Genomic DNA, 240 nt, shown 5'->3' on the forward strand with positions numbered 1-240 from the left:
TATTACATGTATAAGTATTTATAACAATAGCCATTCCCACTCTCTATTTATTTTAACCTACTACCTTTATCTAAGCTATCTTTTCATGAATACACTAGCTTTGAATGAATAAGCAGATAGCTGAAATAAAAAAAAAATAATATGGAAAGTAACAAGTGTTTTTAGTTGCTCTGAAGTTTAAGATAATTTATTTGAGCATATCTGATCCGATTTGTGAAAAAAGAGAGATGTAGGAAATGC

The sequence above is a fragment of the Penaeus monodon genome, chromosome 34, assembly GCF_015228065.2.
Source record: "Penaeus monodon isolate SGIC_2016 chromosome 34, NSTDA_Pmon_1, whole genome shotgun sequence".
Taxonomy (NCBI): Eukaryota; Metazoa; Arthropoda; class Malacostraca; order Decapoda; family Penaeidae; genus Penaeus; species Penaeus monodon.